The sequence below is a fragment of the Mustela erminea genome, chromosome 16, assembly GCF_009829155.1.
Source record: "Mustela erminea isolate mMusErm1 chromosome 16, mMusErm1.Pri, whole genome shotgun sequence".
Lineage (NCBI taxonomy): Eukaryota > Metazoa > Chordata > Mammalia > Carnivora > Mustelidae > Mustela > Mustela erminea.
Window position 1 is genome coordinate 21,296,136 of NC_045629.1, and position 22,252 is coordinate 21,318,387.

The window sequence follows — 22,252 nt, forward strand, 5'->3', positions numbered from 1 at the left end:
TGGCTTTCCAACTATTTTGCACAGTGAAATGCCATCTTCCTTGGGCCCCAATGATGCCAGTGTTTCTCTTGCTTCTTTAGGCCATTTCTGCTCAGTCTTTTACCTCCACCAACTCTTTAAATGTTGTATATTCTCAGGGCTCAGTCCTAGACCTCATCCGTCTCTTTGGATTCAAATGCTTTCTGTTTGTTGACAATTTTGAGTTTTATATTTTCACTTCAAATCACGTCTTCTGATACGTCTACTTTATATCCTTATTTCTTACATTAGTTGACAGCTCCATCTTCCTGGGACGGAGGGGGCTCCTTAGACAAGAACTAGAAAATGAGAAGATGATTCTAGTGAGCAGAAAAAGAGTGGACCAAATACTAGATACCTATGAGCTATTCAGTGTAGCAGAGGTGAGTGATGGCATCAGGCCAAGAATTCAGAAATTCACAAGACAGGCAAGATATAACCATCATCTTAGGTCCAGTACACTTGAAAGTAAAGTTATCCAACATCATTATCATGACTGTGTTCATATAACTGTTTTCTTACTTCTTAGTCTTAGTAAAATTTTATTGAAAATTCTGAACTTATTTCAACTATATAATATGGAACCCATTAAGGAGAGAATATTTTGCCTGAATTTGGGGAGGTTGTTATACATGAAATTGTGTCCTGCATCCCTCCATCTCTTCATCTTCTACTTCAGACCCATACGATGGTGCCTGTGATCATTCATGAGCTGCTACAGAGATCTCTCTTGCTTGTATGGTTTAGAGATTATCCCATCATAATATTTTTCCTTCTAGTGTTAACGGTGATGTTTATAGCATATATGCCACTAAAAACACACATTCTTTTCAAACTGTTTACTGAGAGGAAATACATTTGTGTACAGAATGTTCATTTAATGTTTCAAGTCCAATATGTACATCTACATTTGCAGTGTGAAAATGATCAATATCAATATCAGTTATCACATCTGGATTTATGTTTCAAGTTGTAGGGTATACAACAGTGAACCTTTCAGAAAAAAATACGGGAAAAACTTCCTCACTCAACACTGCAGCCCATCATAATTCTTTAAAGTGTGGTGAGAATTGCTTATATCCTCTCTATGGTTATTGGTATTTTCATAAATATTTTGTAACCATGTACCCAGAAGATTATCTTGGCAGTTACTAGGTACTGAGATTTGTTGGATTAAAAAAAACTCCAGGTTTGTGTCATTAAGCGGTCTAAATGAATTTGTACATCTCTCTAGTCAGGGGTGGAAAGAGTATTCCACTAAAAGCAATACACAAGACACTGGCATAGCTATGGGTGTATTTTAAGTAGTCTGCCATTCAAATGTGTGTCCTATTTATAAGTTTATAAGTGTTTAACAACACCACTCTTTCTCAGCAGATATATTAAGAAGGAAAGGGTCACCTTTTAAAAATTACTTGAACTAAAGCTATGCTTCAGAGATAGAAATTTGACTTGTTCCAATTATATTTTCTGAAACTACTTTTAAAAAATTTTGTTTGCATCTCAAGTCACTGTCAGTTTAGAGTTCTTAACCCTCTTCTTTGAAGTTTTATATAGAGGGAAAAGATCTCAACAGCAAAAACAATGGATCAAAAGAACATGGATTCAAGGACTTTTGCCAGTTTAGTGTTCAAAATACAGATATGTTGCTGTTCGCATCCAAAAAAGATGCTCAGTAGAAGCCAGTATGAATTTACTTTATAAAGGCACAGTTTAGCCTTTGCGGTTGCTGGTTACTATCAGATTAATAGGCTAAAGTTGGTTGTTTAAATACAACCTTTTGACAAGGGAATTGATTTAGTCATTATTTGTAGACATAACTGTTATTACCACTCAGCTAAAGGCATTGTTCTCTCTCTGCATATATTTTGAAAGACTGGAAATGTAGGTTCTAATAATATGATGGAACAAAGCTCATGGTGGGAGCAGATGGTGAAATTTTAACAGATGACATGGAGAAAGTGGAGTAATTAAGCTTTTATTTTGCTAATATATTTTCTATCAAAGAGGATTATCTTTAAACACCATAAAACAGGATGTTCTTGATTAAGAGGAAGCTGAAGACCAAGAAATGAGAAAAAAATAATGCAATATTCTTTTTAATGAGCTGAAAGTCTTTTGGCTCAGAGTTATATCCTTGTGACTTCAACAACAATTGAGGTCATAGAACCACAGTGTACCTTTCTTTTATTAATAAGCTGACATCTCACTACAATTATGATGTGCTAGTCACTGTTCTCAGTGTAAGGATATTATCTTATTTGATTCTCACAATAGCCCTATGTGATAATTTTATTAGCTTCTTTTTAATGATAAAAATATTGAGCCATAGAAAAGTTAACTTTACTAGGGTCATGTATCAATGAAGTGGAGGGACTAGGTTTCTAACCCAGGTACTTCAGTACCAGTGTTCATGGATTAAACTCCATGCCATACTTGCCAAGCTGAAACACAGAAGTGCCAAAACACTGAAGGCCAGAAAGGGGGTTTTTAATTTTGAAGATAGAAGACTAGGTATATTCAAGAATCACTACAAAGCAAGATTAATTGATCTAGAGTCAAATTATAGATTGTTCTTGCAGAATAATGTTTTCTTTTTAAATTATTAAAATACAGTTGACACCATGTTACATTAGTTTCAGGTGTATAACATTATGATTTGACAAGTCTATACATTATGCTCACCACAAGTGTAGTTGCCATCTGTCATCATAAAATGCTATTACAATACCATTAATTATATTCCCTATGCTGTACTTTTCATCTCTGTGAATCACTCATTCTGTACCTGGAAGCCTGTACCTCCCTCTTCTCTTCAATACTTTTCATCCATCTACCACCTTCTCCCCTAGGCAACCATCAGTTTGTTATCTGTATTTATGGATCTGTTTCTGCTTTTTGTTTGTTTCTTTGTTTCTTTTAGATTCCACACGTGGTTTATTTTTTAATTTCGCAGAAGAGTGAAACCATATGGTATTTGTGTTTTTCTGATTTATTTCACTTAGCATAATTAATACTCTCTAGGTCTATCCATGTTGTTGTAAAAGAATGCAAGATCTCATTCTTTTTTTTTTTCTTTTTTTTGGGGGGGGTCAGCAGTACTCCGTTGTGTATACATCACACACACACACACACACACACACACACACACACACACACACACCCCACATCATTTTTATTCATTTATCTGCTGATGGAGGCTTGGATTATTTCCATATCTTGGTTATTGCAAATAATTGCTGCAACAAACATTAGGGTGCATTTCTGTTTTTGAATTGGTGTTTTTGTTTTCTTTGGGTGAATACCCAGTAGTGGAATTACTAGATCATATGGTAGTTTTATTTTTTATTTTTTGAGGAACCTCCATACTGTTTTCCACAGTGGCTATACCATTTTACATTCTCACCCCCAGTGTACAAAGTTTCCATTTTCTCCACATCCTTGTCAACACTTGTTACTTTTTTCTTTTTTTTTTATTCTAGCCATTCTAACAAGTGTTAAGATAATATTTCATTGTGTTTTTGATTTGCATTTCCTTGATGAGTAGTGCTGTTGAGCATTCCTTCATATATCTGTTGGCCATCTGTATGCCTTCTTTGGAAAAAAGTCCATTCATGCCCTCTGTTCTTTTTCTAGCTCTGTTAGGTGTAAGGTTAGGTTGTTTATTTGACATTTTTCTTTCTTTTTGAGGTGTGCCAGTGTTGCTATAAACTTTCTTCTTAGAATAGCTTTTGTTCTAAGCTTTGTATCCCAAAGGTTTTAGACCATTGTGTTTTTATTTTCATTTGTCACCATGTGTTCTTTTTATTTCCTCTTTGATTTCTTGGTTGACCCATTCATTGTTTAGTATCACATTATTTAACCTCCATGTTTTTGAGTTCTTTCCAGATTTTTTTCTTGTGCTTGATTTCTAGTTTCATAGCATAGTGGCTGGAAGAGCTATATGGTATGACTTCACTCTTCTTGAATTTGTGGAGACTTGTTTTGTGGCCTAATATCTCATCTGTTCTGGAGAACCTTCCATTTGCACTTGAGCAGAATATTTATTCTGCTGTTTTAGAATGAAATGTTCTGAATATATCTGTTAGATCCCTCTGGTTAAATGTGTAATTCAAAGCCACTGTTTCCTTTTTGATTATCTGTTTGGATATCTCTTGATTGATGGAAGTGGGATGTTAAGGTCCTCCACTGTTATTGTATTACTTACTGATTATTTCCTTTATGTTTGTTAATAGCTACTTTACATATTTGGGTGTTCCCATGTTGAGTGAATAAATATTTACAATTGTTATCTTCTTATTGGATTGTTCTCTTTGTGAATATAAAGTGTCCTTTTTCTGACTCTTGTTATACTTTGTTTTAAAGTCTATTTTTTCCCAGTGTAAGTGTTGTTTCCCCAGCTTTCTTTTCATTTCCATTCCACAGGTTTTCTGTTACTTCACTTTCAGTATGCATGTCTTTAGGTCTGAAATGAGCCCCTTGTAGGCACCATATATATTGGTCTTGTGTTTTTCCTCATTCTGTCACCCTGTATCTTTTGATTAGAGTGTTGAGTCCATTTACATTCAAAGTAATTATTGATTGGTATGCATTATTGCCATTTTGTTATTTGTTTTACGTAACGTTTTTGTAGTTCTCTTTTCTAGTCTTCTCTTGCTTTCTCATGGTTTGCTGACTTTCATTAGTAATATACTTAGATTCTTTTCTCTCTCTCTTTCTCTTTCTCTTTTTGCTTATCTGTTGCTGTTTTTTGATTTGTGGTTACCATTAGGTTTATATATAACATCTTGTGCATATAGTGGTCTATATTAAGTTCATGGTTGCTTAAGTTTGAACCCATTCTAAATGCACTAAATTTTTACTCACCTCCCTTTAAGTATACTGTGTCATAATTTACATGCCTTTATTTTGTGAATCCCTTCACTGATTTTTACAGATATACTTTTACTGCTTTTGAGCTTCCTACTTTTCTTACTCCTGGTTATGGTCTTTCCTTTCCACTCGAAGAGTTTCCTCTAAAATTATTTTGTAAGTTTGGTTTAGTTGTGATGAATTCCTTTAACTTTTGTTTGTCTAGGAAACTGCTTATCTCTTCTTCTATTCTGAATGATAGCCTTGCTGGGTAGAGTGCTTGGTTGCAAGATTTTTGTGTTTTGTTTTTGTTTGTTTGTTTGCTTTGGTTTGGTTTGGTTTTTCCTTGGAATATATCTTGCCACTCTCTTCTGATGTGCAAAGTTTCTGCTGAAAAATCAGCTGAAAGTCTTATGGGATTTCCCTTGTATATAACTGTTTTCTTTTCTCTGCTTCTTTTAAAATTCTTTCTTAAATCTCTACATTTTTAATTACTTTGTGTCTTTTAATTACTATGTGCCTTTTAATTACTTTGTGCCTTTTTAATTACTATGTGTCTTGGTGTGGACTTCCTTAAGTTGATTTTGTTAGAAACTACCAGTGTTTTCTGGATTTGGATTCCTGTTTTCTTCCTCAGATTTGGGAAGTTTCCAGCTATTATATCTTCAACTAAATTTTCTGCCTCCTTTTCTCTCTCTTTTTTGGAATCTCTATATTGTAAATATTACCATGCTTGATCTTATTGCTGAGTTCCCTAAGTCTATTTTCTTCTCTTTTCTTTTCTTTTTTTTTTCTTCCTCTCTCCTGGTTTAGTTTGATTGTTTTCCATTACTTTTTCAGGTTACTCAATTCTACTATTTATTCCACTTAGTTTATCTTTAATTTATATATTGAGTTCTTCATTTCTGATTGGTTCTTTTTCAAGTTTTCTTTTTTTTTCTCTTTGTGAAGTTCTCACTGAGATCCTCTCCTCTTCTCTAATCCAGTGAATATCTTCATTACCACTATTTAAGTTCTGTACTCCATGTGATTTATTTTTATTTCATTTAGGAAGCTTGCTGTGATTTTGTCCCATTTCTTCATTTGGGATGTATTCCCCTGTCTTCTCATTTTGCTTAACTCTGTGTCTGTTTCTATATGTTAGTAAATTCAGCTACATCTGCTGTTGAAAGTAGTGACCTTATTAAGAAGTGGTCTTGTACCCTACTATGGAATATCTCCTGTTCACCAGAACCTCACACTTCAGGGGTGTCTCCGATGTGTGTTGCCTGCACCCCACTATTGTGGCTGAGCTGTGTTTGCTTTCAGTGTGGTTGCCTGTAATGACTGTCTTTGTCTATTATTGGCAGTGTTTGTTTCCTGTGTTTTTAGTGGGCCAAACTGTGGCTGTGTTGGGCTTAAGTTGAGTAAGACTAGGCATTTACCAGAGATGCAGTAGCCTTATACTGCAGAAGAATGCAGGGTCAGAGCACAGGGTACCAGCAAGGACCACACCAGGAGGGGACCTACAGCTGCTGGGACTGAGGTATGGGAGGTTGTAGGAGTTGTGGAGTGTGGATCCATGGAGGTTTACAGTGATGGGAGGTGTGGTATTAGCACAGGTTGTTCAGGTAGCTGTTGGAAGAGATCTGGAGCTGAGAACTAACTTGAACAGGAGTGTCTACAGGAGAACGCAGGTTGGGATGCACTGTTAGTGAGTTAGATAATGAATGTTGGAGCAGTGCTCATTCCCCCAGGTGTCTCTGTGTTTATGCTGGGGCCTGGAAGAGGGAAATAGCACCTACCAGTAAGGAGCTACTTTTTTATTAACACCAATTGTATATTTCTCAGTAGTGTTTCACAGGGAATACTTGGTTGCCTCCTATTGTTGATGGTTATTTTCCACTGATCATTTCTAATAATGAATTCCATGAAGATTTCTTCTGATTTTTGTCCTCAAGACCAATGTTGTTTTTTTCAGTAAAGAGACATTCAGTTTAATGTTGTTGTTGTTGTTGTTTTTTCTCTCTCTTACTCATTATTCCATGGAGAAAAATCTTTACAAAGCTTGCATAAAGAATTTGGGGATTAAATGCGATTGCTTATATTTTTTATTTAGCCACTTTATTCTTTAAGTTTGCTATCCTCATTGTTTTTCATTCCAGAGAGCCACTGGAGTCTAACATAGTTTTCTTCCTCTGCAGAGTGCACAAAAAGGCTTATCTGATCACCTTAACTACTCAGCTAGCTGGAACCCACCCCTCCTCTGAGGTATGAATTACCTCTAACCACTTATTACCCGAGTCATTATGATAGGCATTTTTAAAAAAAATTAATTTCTTTTCAGTGTAACAGAATTCATTGTTTATGCACCACACCCAGTGCTCCATGCAATACATGCCCTCCGTAATACCCACCACCAGGCTCCCCCAACATATTTTTCCTTTTCTCTCAAATTTAAGCTTCTTGGGACTAGGGGCTTATATTCCTTTCCCTCCCATCTCCCTTGGCTACAGGCACTTTAGCAGACTGAAGTGCTGTGGTGTTATCATACTGAATCTACTGAGCCAGAAACAAATGGGTACTTACTTTTTTTTTTTTTTTTTAGCTTATTCTTTCTTGACGCAGGTCAGAAGCTTGATGCCAGAACACAATGCAGACAAAGCAATGTTATGGAGGGCCAAAATAACATGCCTTTTGGTACAGAGAAGTAGAAAGACCTCATAGCCTTCAAACTATCTTCCATGGATGCTGTTTCACTGGTCTAGTCTAGTTTTGTCTTTCTCAGAATATTAGCATATATTAAAATAATCTGGAGGGTTTGTTACAGCACATATTAGTAGGTCCCATTGTCAGAACTTTTGGTTCAGTAGATATGGAGTGAGACCCAAGAATTTGGCTTTCTAATTTCCAAGCATTCGGATGTGGCTGGTCCAGGAATCCCACTTTGAGAACCAGTGCTTTGTACTGGCTTTAGATGAATGTTATACATTTCATGATAGCCTTTTCTGATTAGGATCTGTACTGTAACCCCTTTTGTGTATTATCAATTGATAAAGAATACATGTGAAATACCTATTACAAGATGTGCCACCCAGCAGATGTTCAGTGAATTGAAGCTTTATCATTGCTGGTAAGATCTGGCATCCAGATTTTAGTATGCATTTATTGCACAGAGATTTATTAATTCCCACCCCTCTCCTGTAGGTAGATTAATTAATGAATTATTGCCCTCATGGAATCTGTAGTGTATTGAGGAAAAAGAAGAACAAGTAGGCAATTATAAAATTTAAGACATGGTTTTCTTCTCAGTGATCGAGCATGATCTATAATCTTAGGCATTCTCCTCAGTTTTTATATCTGTAATGTAGTGATGATGATAAAACTCACATAACTTCCGTGAATTGAGGTATTACAAGTTTCTTGTATACTATCAGGTGCTACTTAGATGTGAGATACAAACAAAAAAAAGAATGTATATATATGAGAGACCATGATAAATAGAAAGAAAAAGATTCTCGTAAGGCATTGTAGTGACTTAGAGGCACATTTCGAGCACACCCAGGACCTAAGTTTACTTGTTACTCAAGTTGTTGTACACAGCACATGATCCTCCCCCTTTAAAGGCAAGAATTTGTTTTGTAAATATTGTATTATAAAGGGCATGGGTGACAATCTTTTTTATTTTTTTTTTAACTGTAGCTTAGGAACTCAGAATTATCAGGCACTTGGAGACTTATTCATTCAAGGGGCTATATATTGAAAATCTGAAGGTGAGACTGAATAAAAGAAATAAAGTGATTTTTTGATAAATGGAAGAGATGATTGGACAATTTTTTTTCTATTTATTTTCTAAAAGGCTTGGTGAATTTGTGTGGAGAGAAATGTATTTACTTTTCACATAAGAAGCAAAATCTGGTTCAAGGACAGTTTCTTTAGAGGGAAATTGTTTTTAAGCTTATATAATCCTAATGATGACCACTTTTCTTTTAACCTCTTTCTAAGGTGCTTATGTGTTGAGGCATGTGAGTAAGCATTTTGGTGAGCTACAGTTACTGTTGAAGTTATCTCCATCACCATTACTATTAATGAATAAGTTGCACTGTCATTGCCCTGGGTTTATGTATTCTATTTCAAATTTGAGTTTCTTTTGTCTTTTTCCTCACTATTGTTATATATATATTTTTTCCCCTTTTGGTATGGCATCTTTTGCCATGGAAGGGACTAAAAAGAAGCAGGATGCAATGAGCATATACTTGATTGAGGATAAAGGATGGGAGTTCTGCCTCTGAGTCTGCCAGTCTGTTTCCTGGACCAGTCTTTGAAAATTTTAGCACATTGGGCTCCATGTCCATGAATATGGGACCATGAACTAAATTTATTCTCCCTGGAAAAGCAAAGTAGAGGGATAGATGAATGTAACTAATTATATTTATGAATTTTTTTTGAACTAGAAGGCAACAGCTACTTGCTTTCTACATACTCCATAAATGAGTCAAGAAGAAGTAGTTAGCAGTAAGATAATATATACAAAGGCAAATGCTCTGGTGGTGGAAGTTAATACAAATCAGAGAGGATTTTAAGTGGAGGATGTATCTCATAGATTCTTTAAAACTAAAACAGGCTTTCTTTTTATCCCTATTACATTTGTCCTTTTTCCTTTGGCTATGGGATGTTTATCAAGTTTAAAACTTTAGCCTGAGCATCTCTCCCAGACCATAGGCTTTGGAACCAGGGGATCTGAGTTTGCATTATATTGTACCACTTAATAGCTCAGTTTTTTTATCTATAAAATGGAGATGAAGGTTTTTAATGTGTGAGCTTATTTGGAGTATGTATCATTCAGGGTACTCCAGAGAAACAGATCCAATGAAGATTTATTTTAAGGAACTGACTCATGCATTTGTAGAGGCTGGCAAGTCTAAAACCTGTAGGGCAGGACAGCAGGCTGGAAACTCAGGCAGAAGTTGGTGTTGCAAGCTGGAGACAGAATTTGTTTCTTAGGAAACCTCAGTTTTTGCTCTCAGGACTTTCAACTGATTGGATGAGGCCCACCCATATTAATCAAGGGCAATATTTTTTACTTAAAGTCAACTGATTGTAGATATTAACCAAATCTGCCACATATTTTTGTAGCAACACTTAAATTTAGTTAGACTAAATGACTAACTACTGTGGCCTAGTCACATTGACTCATAAAACTAATCATCACACAGTTGTCATATTAATAATAGCTAATATATACTTATTCTGAGCTAAATGTTCACATGGATTACTTTATTTGGTTCTGATAAACAGTATAGGAGGAAATTTTACTTTTATCCTTTAGAAAGGATAAAACTTACTACTGTCCCACTGTAGGTTGCACAAGCATGGGAGTCATGTCTGGGTCAACTAGAGTCCTGTCACGAATGTTTTCCAATTCATATTGGAAAAGGGAATATTTTTCTCACCATCACAATGCTTAGGCTGTACTGACATGTTGGTGACCATGTCCCCCATGCCATGTAACAGGCTGGTTGAGGGGCATGTGACCAACATGCTCAGAGAAGCAATGATGACAATCAGAGAAAGGTAACAACAAATGGTACAAGAGGTACAAATACATCTTCTCTCCTACAATTTGACCTTATTAACAAAATGTTGCTTTTCTTTCCTTAAGCAACTTTCAGTTAGATGTTTGGCAAATGCTATCAGATTCCTGCGTAGTACTGCCACATTATTATCAAAGTGACACATAACAACCGACCATCAGATCACAGTAATTTAAGCCACAAGTTTTATTTCTTGCTCACATTCTGTGCTCGTTTGGGTCCGTGGGAAGTTCTGGTCTCTGTCATCTTCACTCAGAAACTTCTGCTTTCTGAAATATGGCTGGCCACCAGAGCAGAGGGACAGGAAGATGGCAGATTATGTACTGGTTCTTAAAAGCCCAGAGTGATATAAATCCCCTTCTCATATTTCATTGTCCAAAGCAAATCACACAGCCACCCCCAAATGCAAGGAACTGGGAAGATGTAATCCTCTCACATCCAGAAGGGCAAAACAAGGAAAACTGATGAATATTCTTAATAAATACCGAATGGAAAAACAAAAAGTACCGAATGCTTTGTACAACTTCAAACTCATGTAAAACACGGTAGATAGTTTTGTTAGTAAAATATCTGAAGGGAATATAAATTCTGATTTCAGAATTATTGATTTTCTTCCTTTTTTTTTCTGCCATGAGTTATATTTCTTATCTACAAAATATTTTCCTTCCATGAGGTCATGAAGATCTTCTTTTATATTTTCTTCTAATAGCTTTTTACTTTTTTCATTTAGACATTTAATAGATCTGGAGTTTGTTTTGGTATGGGGTTTGAATTAGGAATCTAGTTTTATTTTATTTATGTATACAAAGTACATTGGTCCAATACCCTTAATAAAATAGTCCGTTTTTCTTCTTGGATATACAAGGATACCTTTAAAATATATTAATTTCTCATATTTACTTGGGTGCATAGGGGATTTTGATTATTCTCCACAATGTTTTTTTCCCCACAATGTTCTATTTTTATAGTAAAAAAATTACAAACCGGGAAACAAAAATAATGTATGTTAATTTTGAGTTTGATTAAAAGAATGTTTGGTGGATTAGTCTTTGTAACTTTTTGTATATTTTGTATATAAAAAGGTAATGTTTTGCCAAAACTATTTTTTCTTTGTAAAGTTTCTAAGGATATTACAGACAAAATTTCATTATAACATAGCTTTATCAAATGCTTTTTATCCCCGGTTATGCTTTGCTTAAAAAATACTAATGGAGGAATATTCCAATTAAGTATATAAAAACTGATAGCTTCTCAGAATCCATTTTTTAGGAGCTTGACCCTAGTTCATCCTCAATCTGTTCTTGGGTTGAAGAATATGCCTATGTTAGGCACTGCAGTCCTATTTTCTTTTATAGGTTATTATGATTTTGAAAAGTGATAACATCATGTTCTTGGCTTCAGAGAATAAAGACTAAGCTTTGGAAAAAGCCCAAGGATTGAATGTTGACCTTGGAAATGTTTTATAAGGAAATATGTTAGAGAAACATACTACTTTCTTAATTTTGTTTAATCCATTAGCCAGAATTTCATTTCATTTGTAAAACAATGCTGTAATTCTCACTCATGATTTAAACTAATAATTTGGGGCTGGTGAAAGGAGGAAATGCTGAAGACTGAAGTGGATGTAAGTCTATCTATGCAGTAAATTTTCTACAACTAAGTAGTCTCTTGTGAGTAACATGAGTTGAAGTCAAGTATAAGTGGTGGTTGGTCAAGCCCAACCTGTCTAAAAGTGAGGGATAATCTCGGTTTCATTCCATATATTACAAAGAATACTGTCTATGTTATATAATGTGATGAAATAAAGAACTGTGGAGATTTGACACTTTGAGCAGAATTGTTCATTGTTGCAGGAAATAAATGGAAGATATCTTGAAACAAAATGTAATTCATAAGTATCTCACATTTTTTGGTAGCACAAGTCATGGGGATGTTAGCAGATCAGTGAAAAGTGGGGAATTTTGTACTGAACCTTCTTTTCCACCGTAATGGAAGAGTACCAGGCTGCAGTGACAAATTAGAAACTATATCGCAGCCTAAAAAATCAGGTGAGTTTTTCTTTCACCTGACTTCCTAAGATTGGCATAGGGAAAGAAAACTTAGAACATGGAACAAGTAGAGAAAGGGGAACCTTTAGAAGATACACGGGAAACAAAATATTTCAGTGTAGTGTTGGAGAAGAGAGAAGTGAAAGAGATGAAATTAGAGAATTCTGCAGAAATGAGTTCATGTGGGTCCATATAACCATCTCTGGGAATGAGGGCTTGTTTCTGGAGGGATAACAAGCCACTGAAGGGCTCTGAAACAGGTTAGTTAAATAATTAGATAAAAGCTAAAAGTATACTTAGGCTTCAGGAACCTAGTAATAAGTCAATGTGTCATCAGTGAGACTTAGTATTTGATTACCTGTGGGGCTGAGAGTGAAGGAGTATTTGAGATTAATGGTATAGGTAGTGAAATCAAGTGGGTAGACAGGCTGTTTCTGAGAGAAGAAACACACATCCCTGGCAATTATTGCCTCATTTTTAAGTGCCCAAGTATTATGCAAAGTAATTTTGTTTCAGAATTTGTGGTATTTACTACAGCTTTAATGATGAATTCCATCTTGCTTTGGACTCAGGCTTTACAGTAAGCATATAATTTTTCATCTTAAGTGAAGGCAGTTATCTCAATGCATAATTTAGTACTAAAAATGATGACGTTTCTGCTGTTGCCATCTAGTGGCTATTATTAGTTATGATACCTTTCATTTAATTTTGTGCTCAAGATTTCATTTCTTGACTTACATTGCTCTGAGAGAAAAAGCAATAGTATAGTAAATCTTAGCTATTGGAGAATCAGCTTCTTTGGAAATTCAGTAGGAATCCCTATAGTTGAATGAATCATATTATATAGAGGGTTAGTGATATGAAGATTCTGTTAAGTTTTATAGCATAAATTCTAGAGTAGGACTTGAAACAACTTATTTTAACACCTTTAGGGAAAATTTAACAAAACAGTCAGCAGTAGTTCAAATTCCTTCATACCATGTCAAATAATAGAATGCCCCTCAATGGCAAATATGTGGAAAAGATACAAAAGATTGGTTTTTGTTGCTGTTATTTGATTTTTTTTTTTTTTAGAAAGGGGTTTTTATAACTATCAGGGTGTAGATGCCTTCTGAACAATTTTTGTGTGCCCAGAGATTAATGTTGTTGTACTCTGAAGGACACAAAGAACAAAACACAAGGTTTTCCCTGGAAATATAACTTCAGTGGGGGAAGATAACAACATATACTGTTTGCTTCCAGCCCTCTCTGAATCCAACCACACACACACATGCATAGCCACACACATATATACATATACACATGCCCCACCCAATAATTCAAGATTATGGATATCTGGAATGGGACCTTCTGTTCCTATTGAATATCACCGGTCAAGTACTACTGGTGAAATCCTTGATGTTAAGAACATGTTGTTTTATATTTCTTATGTTTGCCTTACCATGTCAAACACACAAAAATTAAAATAAAAGTTAATAGTCTGACCTAATTAGTATAAATCATTGATATGAACTTTGAGAAATTTAGAAATAGATAAGAGCACAGACTTTTTTTTTTTTTTTAAGATTGGCTCCATGCCCAGTGTGGAGCCAGATATAGAGCCCAACATGGAGCCCAGTGAAGAGCCCATGCAGGGCTTGAACTCCATGATCAAGATCTGAGCTGAGGTCAAAAGTCAGACACTTAACTGAGCCACCAAAGCACCTGGCACTCAGGCACCCATATAAGAGCCAGACTTTGGTGGTTTAGAAGTATATAGTCTATTAGGGGAGAGATATGTGGACACTTGTTTTATTAGAACTATGTTATTAAAACAACTGTATAATGACAGGCAAGAGATGTGGGAGAGGGCTATTAGGAGGGCCAAGTGGGAAACCCATCAGCTTCATTCAGTATCTGTGCTGGAGCTTGGTGTTGTGGTAGAAGACTAACATCTCTATTTTGTCTGAAGTGTTCAGGCATATGGAAACCTACAGATCCTGAGGGCAGGGAAATAGGAAATGTGAATGCTACTTTTAATGGAAATTTACCTGTAATAAAACTGTACATTTTCCATTTATACTTCTTCCTAAGGGTGCAGTACCTATAGAAGTTCAGCAACTTTTACACCAAATGGCAACTTTGGGGTCCTAATTTTGTCTCCACTCCTGCTCCCCTCACCCTGCCACCAAACAGTAAGAGACATGTCTTATTCATTGTAATATTTCTAAGGCTTTAGCACAGAGTATGGCATGTAATTTAAAAAAAAATAAAAGCCCATTGTCTGTTTACTGAATATATCAGCATGTTTCTATTTTTGTAATATTTATACAAATTTTAATGATGAAATAATAATCATGGTAAGAAATAGATGACTAAGTCCATCACATACAGTATACAGCACAGCACTTAGTGGCTTCATCAGCTTAGCCAAGGCAGCTTACCCTGTGTTCTTCAGGTCCCTCATCTGTGAGAAGGCTCTGCCAGGTTATTTTCAAAGACTACTCGGGTTCCAGCCATGTTAGATGGTCATTCCTGCTCCTCTCACCTTCACACCTTCTTCAATCCTTTACATCGAGACAGTCTCCTTTCTCTCAGCCCCCCAAATATTTCCCCATCCTCCTTTCTTTTTTTTTCAGAATTCAATTTTTTAAAAATTTTTAAAATTTATTTTCAGCGTAACAGTATTCATTGTTTTTGCACCACACCCAGTGCTGCGTGCAATCCGTGCCCTCTCCAATACCCACCATCTGGTTCCCCCAACCTCCCACCCCCTGCCCCTTCAAACCCCTCAGATTGTTTTTCAGAGTCCATAGTCTCTCCATAGTCTCTCATGGTTCACCTCCCCTTCCAATTTCCCTCAACTCCCTTCTCCTCTCTAACTCCCTTTATCCTCCATGCTATTTGTTATGCTCCACAAATAAGTGAAACCATATTTTAACTGACTCTCTCTGATTGACTTATTTCACTCAGTGTAATCTCTTCCAGTCCTGTCCATGTTGCTACAAAAGTTGGGTATTCATCTTTTCTGATGGAGGCATAATACTCCATGGTGTATATGGACCACATCTTCCTTATCCATTCGTCCGTTGAAGGGCATCTTGGTTCTTTGCACAGTTTGGTGACCGTGGCCATTGCTGCTATAAACATTGGGGTACAGATGGCCCTTCTTTTCACTACATCTGTATCTTTGGAGTAAATACCCCGTAGTGCAATTGCAGAGTCATTGGGAAGCTCTATTTTTAATTCCTTGAGGAATCTCCACACTGTTCTCCAAAGTGGCTGCACCAACTTGCATTCCCACCAACAGTGTAAGAGGGTTCCCCTTTCTCCACATCCTCTCCAACACATGTTGTTTCCTGTCTTGCTAATTTTGGCCATTCTAAGTGGTGTAAGGTGGTATCTCAATGTGGTTTTAATTTGAATCTCCCTGATGGCTAGTGATGATGAACATTTTTTCATGTGTCTGATAGCCATTTGTATGTCTTCATTGGAGAAGTGTCTGTTCATATCTTCTGCCCATTTTTTTATCTGATTGTCTGTTTTGTGTGTGTTGAGTTTGAGGAGTTCCCCATCCTCCTTTCAAACCCCTTGTTTTCCTAAATGTTACATTAGTTAGGTTCCCAACTTCCATTTTACTGGATCATTATCTTAATAATCATAAGCTAACTCCTTGTTTGTTTTTTCATTTAGCAGTTTAACTTGGAGGAAGATGGTATGTGTATAAACTACTTTCTTCTGCTTAATAATTGTAAACTGATCTAAAGTGTGGTGTATAGTAATTTCTTTAGCCAAAATCTTAAGAGACTTTTAGTTGCTTACCATCTTTGTTATTTTAAACAGTGCTTTAAACAAATGTCCTTGTTTATTTGTCCTTTTTGAACTGGGTAGATTAAGAGGCACATTTTTACTTTTGAAATGCCTTGCTATATTTTACTGCACTGTTGAAGAGCCATTCCTTTTGTCCTGTGAACTGTCTGTGTCTGTTTTTTTACTGGTTCCTTTTAGTCTATTTTTTTTCTTTTGTTTATGACATATGTACCACAAATAATGCAATTTTTAAACCTTTTGAAACACAGATTTTTAGAAACACAAAGATATGAAAATATAGCCTATGATTTTTCTGTAGCCACTTTAATTACTGAAGTCTCTAGGGCCCCTTCATTAATTTAAAAGCCTAAAAGGTATGCTTAAACAAAGCTAATTAAAATTCCCTTGCAGTAATTAATATTTGTGATGACTATCCCATTTATATTAAATGTGTAAGCCTGAAAGACATATGTAATCAAACAATCATTAAGACCAAAACACAGTAAACTAAAATAGTATTTTGAAAATCTAGTAGTATCATCACAAAATAGAGTCATTATTTTGGCACAGAAGAATTTACTTACATAATCCAACATCCCTGAGAAAGAAATGATTTCAAAGCAGTTTGAGAAAGTTTCAAGTACTCTTGAGATATTCATTCTATATTTGAATTGTTTTGCTAAATATGCAGTTTTAGCATTGGGGAAATTTACTGAAAAAGCAGTTTACAGCACAGCAGTATCTGACTCAGCAACTCTTAACTTTCCTTTAGACAGGGCTGGCTTTGAGGGTGCAACCTGTGCCATCACACAGGCCCCGGACTCAGATGTCTCTGCTCTTGGCTTAATGCTCTGCTGTTATTGTCTTGAAATTCTTAATTATTTTTTAATGAGGGGTCCCACATTTTCTTTTTCTACCCTTCGCAGTCATGGAGAACCCCTTGATGAGTTTTCCTACTATTACAGGAGTTTCAAATCCTTGCAGTTCAGTGCTTCCAAGGGCCAATTTACTTCTTGAAGACCCTGATTCTGCAGAGATTCAGCTCTTCCACTTTGTACATTTGTGCCCGTAGGGGAAGCCACTGGCAGGTAGGAGTGCTTGAAGATCAGACATGACTCCTGTAGCTGTCGGGTCACACTCCACCTCCTGGACACTTGCTCATTCTCACTACTGGCCATCTTCCACTTAACCTTCAGGGCTCTTCCCCTATCTTTTGGAAGCCTCAGAGTCACCACACATCAATGAGTCAGTTTGTCTTGGACTCTGTACATTTTTGAGGTGATTGGATGATCCTCTGTCCATCCGATCCTGACATCAAAGTTAGCTTAGATGTCACTTACTTACTTTGACATAAGGATCTTATATTGGATCTCACAGGAAATCTCTAGAGCCCTTAGGGTTACTTAAGACCTAAGGATTTGGTTTACTCTGGGATCCCTGGGTCTACCCAGATCCTGAAATATAATATTCTAAGTCTGTTATCTAACCAGGATCTTCCCTAAAACAGTGTAAATTCAAAGGTGTGGGCCAGTCTGAGCTGAGTCATTGCTTGTTAGGATGGTCTTCACAGATCCCCACAATAGCTCGGTGGTGGATTGAACTAGACTGGCAGAGAATATATAGTAGATGGGTGATAAGTTACGCTTTGCATGTCATCTGAAGTCCATCCAGGGAGGGTCCATTACTTCTGAGAGTATTGTAATCATGTCAGACATAGGAAAGAGCTGGCAAAAGAAACACCCAGACAAAATCTGGTTACTTTACTACTGCTAAAAACTAACTCAAAAGAAAATAAACATTTGATTTTTGTTTCCAATCTCACTTCTTCCCATAATTACATGAGAAGTTAAAATAAAGACAAATTAAATTTTTTTAAAATACCAAAGCAAATAAAATAAACTCTTCTAACTTCCTGCTGTAATGAAACTATTAGGGAGTTTTGTTGTTGTATCCCAACTTTTAGATTTCCTGATTTTCCTGGCTTCTTTTGCCGTGAAAAATATCAAAAAGAGCACAAAAAAGTTGGCTACTGGTGGGGAGGAATGAAAGGTATAGGAACATAAAAGCCATGTTACCAAAGGAAAAGCACAGAAGGTTATTTACAGAAATTACTTTAACTTACAGGGTAGAGAATTGAGTATCAGAGGGCAGAGGGAGTGTGGCCCTGAAATGTGAAGTAGTTTGGTCCAGGGGATCTAATCGCAGTGCTAGGAGCCTCGGGGTAACAGAGGAAACAAAGGGGGAAGAGGTGTGGATAGCATGATAAGTCAGTCTGCTGGTTCTCTCGTGACTTTGGTCTTTGTATAATTTAAATGTGGCTTCAGTCCTCCTTGGAGCATATTATCACAGAACAATGGAAGGATCCACAATCATAGAGAGGAGCTGAAGATAGATTAGATTTGTGACTATACAGAAGACTATAGGTGTGGCATGCTGGGTGGCAAGCTGAGAGGTGGGTGTTTCTGCTGATGACTCCATTGGGAGAATGTGAGGCATGGCAGGTCCTGCTGAAGAGCCTCATGGGTGAAGGAAGGTCATCTGCTCACACGGGATCAGAGTTTCCTGGGCAGCAGTGTTCTCCCCATAGATTCCATGGTGATGGTGTTGTCAGAGGACTGCTTTGTTGGGTGGCCTAGAGCACAGGGAACAAGAGGACATCTTCCTTCTGGTCAACTCATGGTGTGGGCAGCTCAGGGAGAAGAAGGCCAGCCTGGAGCCAGAGGCTGAGGCTGCCCCAGAAGTAGGGTGAGGCAGGAGATGTGGAGGCACTGCATCTGCCTGTGGCTGCAGAGCCTTGTGGGTGGACTGTGCCCACAAAAATCAAAAAGTAACCATGTCTTATTAGAATATTCTCACCCAAAGACTTGACTAAAGATCAAATTCTATATTTAATTTTTTTTTCTTTCTAACATTTTACCACATTTCTGTATACCTGGCTGTCTCTGATTTTTATATTCATACTATATTTTTTCTTTTCCTTTTTATCTTTATAGAATATCTCTTCTTATACATTTTTTCCTACATACGGTGTGAGGGAGATAAGCTCTGAATTTCATGTCTGAAAATGTCCTTATTTCCTTCCCATGCTGTTGATTATAACACTACATGTTCATTTCCCCTCAATAATCTTTATTTTTTAGGTTACTAACATTGCCTTTAATTTATTGAGTTCTTCCATTTATATTTTGATTTAGCCATAATATTTTAATCTCCATGGACTCTGTGTTTTTCTGATTTTTAACTTTAACTTTTCATGGCAGTAAGTTTCTCTTTTATAAATGCCACATTCTTTCCAGCTGAATTTCTTGAAATAACTCTATTTCTTCTTGGCTCAGTTGTGCTCTTTGTTTATACACTTGTACCGTTTTTCCTAAAATTTCTGGTGATTTCTAGTTGTTGATTCATATATATGAAAGAAAATGAGGTTGCTTATTATAGATAGCTTTCTCTGTATTTGACTAGATTTCCCCATCTGACCTCTTCCTTCACTGGGAAGGCTGTGTGAATTGTTTAACAGTTTTGCAATGGCATCTTCATACAATGCGTAGGTGGGACACCCAACTGTCCAAATGAGGAGGGCCTTGCTCTGGGAAGAAGAATGCTTCCATGTAGCTCACTCACAAACATCTGTCCTCACTTTTCATGAGATGTAGAGTGCAGTGTTACCTCAGGTTCTACTCTGCTACTTCTTGGAGTCTAACACCATTCCTGAAGACTTTCTCAGACAGGTGCCATGGGAAAAGAGTTCTCTGACCTCAATGTGTGGGTAAAAGCCCCAACTGTCAGCAGCATCCCTTAGAAAAGGGATCCCAACTAGCTCAGTTGCTCAGAATGCCATTCATAAAAGTATGCGCAACAGGTTTTCCCTTGGCTTCCGGTTATGTGCTTTAGCTTGAATGTTCTCCCTAGCTTTCTTGGAAAGAAAAGAACTTACTTCCATGTCTTGGGCTGTAGTGTCTCTCCTGCTCTGATGGACCCACTAGTCTTACCCCACCTGCTTCTTCTTCATGCTTCCAGAGTTTCTGAAACTTTCTGGTCCATTGATGGCACCCTCTTTTGCTTTCTTTTGTGAATATGTCTTTGTTCTTTAAGTAATATCTTTTCTGTTATTTTAATAGGACTTTGGGATATGAGGGAAGGACTAGTCAGCATGAAAATGTGTAAGATCATTCCACTATATTACACGAGAAAGTGATATGTTTTTAACTTATTGCACAAATGTCACAAAACCACATGGCTTACAAATAGTATTTGTGGCCTGGATTTCCTGTTGAAGGGAACATTTTCGGTCAAATAAAAGTATGTAAGTGTACACAGCATATTTTGTATGTAAAGCAGTCCTGAAAACAGCTGGCAAGTTTATTCATTGCCTTAGCAGAAAATGGATTTTACTGAATGATTGTGAATCTTTCTAAATCACCTTGTGGTTTACCAGCTGCAGTGAGCTTAGTTGGACTCTGAATGTTTGTTGAAACTGATTGCTGTTTATTGTTCATGAAGGAATTTTAGTCTAAAGCACATGATATCTGTTTTTATCAAAACATATGTAATTCAACAAAACCTTATATAAAGCAATATAAACAGAGCTCAACACATACCTTGTGAATGGGGGTATTAGGTTTTTGTAAATTAGAAATGTGTTACCAGCCATTACTGATGACTTGAATATGCCCTTTTACTTTTCATATACCATAGGGAGTGTATGATTACCAGCATGCTGCTAAATTAATTTATGTAAGAATGTCTGTCTATGCCTAATGCCATGACTTTCACTTTAGTGTAGATACAGTATTTAGTACTAAGTGCCTTATTAATTAATTTCTTCTATATTGACTTTTCTACATTGCAGATTAGATATAATATTTATTCTAAAATGAATACATAAATTCAGATATTAATGTGATGTTTTATAACTTTAGATTTAATAGTAGTAGTACAGCTGAGAAAATATTTCTAATAAAAGAAGAAAGATTAGTACTTAATTGTTTTAAACTTATTAGATTTAAGAGATATTTTAAATATAGTCCTGTCTTTCAACTACATGTTATCAGATTATATTGCCCATTACCCCTCATTCTTACTTTTATCTACAGACCCTTGGGTGGTTCCCCATATTCCTCCATATTCTTAACTGTCAATCATTACCACTCTTTCTAATACTACACATGTGTTCATTCTTCACAATTTTCATATATGTGTAGATGACCTTTTCTCATTCTAGTATTTTTAATAACCTTTTAACCAATGATTTTTATCTGATTTCCCTCTTCTACCATCCCTATTCTCATTACCAGTAACTGCAGATTCTCTATAGTCTCACTTTCAAGCGTCCTTCTCTCCAACCATCTCCTCCTATCCTTTTAGCTCACTGCCTCTAGTATTCCAACCCCAACCTTTCTTTGACCCTACCTAAACATCCAGTCTATGGACCCTACCATGTTTTCATTTTCTGTTACCTCCTTGATATCTTGACTCTGCTTCCCATCTAGCTTAGATTCTGGTGTCATTGGCCAGTCATAATTGCTTCCTGCCTGCACCCTCAAGCACCTCGCTCCTCTCTTTGTTCATCCCATTCAATTAGCAAAACCATAACGTTGCCTAAATAGAAACATTTACCTCTTTAAGGTCTATACCTGTGTAGCTGAACATGGCTGGGAGGGAAACATGTGGTGACACTGACTTGGCTTGCTTTCAATTTGTGACCGCAAATATAAAGTAGCCAGGCAGTGATCACATTCATAGTTCCGTCACTCTCATACATCCTGGGTCACTATTTACATGTTTCCCTCTCCCCAAAACTCCCAGTCCTCATCTCCCATGCTCTGTTTCTGCTTTTGACCTTCTTTCCTATTTTCCTGGGACAATTGGAGCATTCTGATCTAAATAGAAAATCTCCAGACTAACACCACCAGCTACAGAGCATGGGTATCCTTCTCTTCGGTTCACTGACAATGTACAACACACAGTGCCTGG

The 22,252-nt window shown here is 36.5% G+C and overlaps 1 protein-coding gene across 1 annotated transcript in view; it reads left to right on the forward strand.

Annotated features, from left to right (window-relative positions):
* Nucleotides 1–22,252, forward strand: part of C16H8orf34 (chromosome 16 C8orf34 homolog) — a 386,725-nt gene that overhangs the window by 34,539 nt on the left and 329,934 nt on the right. The window lies entirely within an intron of this gene.